The following is a 1,337-nucleotide window of genomic DNA, read 5'->3' as shown; positions in this document are numbered from 1 at the left end:
ATGATAAATACATGTAACTAGATCTGTAATTAGATATATTTTAAATAACAGTGAGCGGGCATTCCTGAGTCTTTTAAAAAATCTCTCTTAAGTGCTAGCTTCTTCAACTCCTTTAGTAATTACTTGCATATGGAAAATGAAGCGGTTCATTTGTCTCCATTGTGTAACCAGCAAGATCCCAAAGGATTACCTCTTTACCAAACAACCAAGGACTAGATAAAATGAGGGTAAATATTGCAGAACAGCAGGAAAGATGGACATAAGATGACGTTTTCCTATTCTTTATTTAAAACAAAACAAAACAAAACAAAGATTTTATCTGAAGTGTAAAGCTGGCTTAAATTTGAAGTTTGCAAATCTTGCCTTATAACTGACTAGCTTAAACTCAGATTGTTATATTGGGAAGTCTTTTCTTTCTTGTTTATTTCATTGAGAACTAGCTTTAAGGAAGAAAAAAAAATCACATCTTCCTGATATTCAATTAGTAAAGTACTGCTCTAGCTAGTCATACTTTATTTTTGAGTTAGTTTATGTCAAAAGTATACTTAGAGTAAAAATGCCTTGCCAGCATTTACTTTTAAAAATAAAATTGTTCTCATGGTTTAGAAATGTGATAGCATTTTAAAAAATAAATTCTGAAGGGAAAGCAAATTAGCTTTACATTTTCCCTATGTTTCTCTAGCTTTTATTTTAATGTCTGCAATGTTTACAAGACTTGAATACTAGAAGTTTTTTTTCTTTCTCATAATTATTCATGAATTCAATTAACCTGTCATCAGATGAACAATTTTGTCATCCTGGTCTTTTTGCCCCCAACAGCTAGACTTCTTATGAGTTATCTGAGTCAAAGTTTTACCTGAATATTTTCAGAATTATGTTTTTTAAATGAAAGAATTATGAAGATATCTAAGCATCACTTTAAACAAATTCAGCAAAACTATTTATAGAAATACGTAAAGAATATAAACATGCAGATATACTCAGCTCCCTAACTTAACCTTTATTTCCCACAGTGATTTTGGAGAAATCATCCTTAATCTTTCTGTCTCTGATAAAAAAAAAAACTTCCTGGGCTTGTGAATAGCTACAATAACACGTTCAGGCATTTTTAGTTAATGTCAGAAACCCTTACACACTATGTCTCTTCAGATTTTCAGCCCTCTGCCAGATAAGACATGCCTATCTTCTGCTCACCTTTAAAAGATCAAAAGGCCTGCTTGCCCTTCCATATTACCCAGATCTTCCGCCTGCTCCCTGAAGCCAAAAAAAAAAAAAAAAAAAAAGATGTTAGAAGGAATAAATAAAACTATGGAAAACAATAAAGGATAAGGGGAGGG

The sequence above is a fragment of the Pteropus medius genome, unplaced genomic scaffold (assembly GCF_902729225.1).
Source record: "Pteropus medius unplaced genomic scaffold, Ma_sr-lr_union100, whole genome shotgun sequence".
NCBI classification, from domain to species: domain Eukaryota; kingdom Metazoa; phylum Chordata; class Mammalia; order Chiroptera; family Pteropodidae; genus Pteropus; species Pteropus medius.
This window is presented reverse-complemented; position numbering follows the sequence as displayed.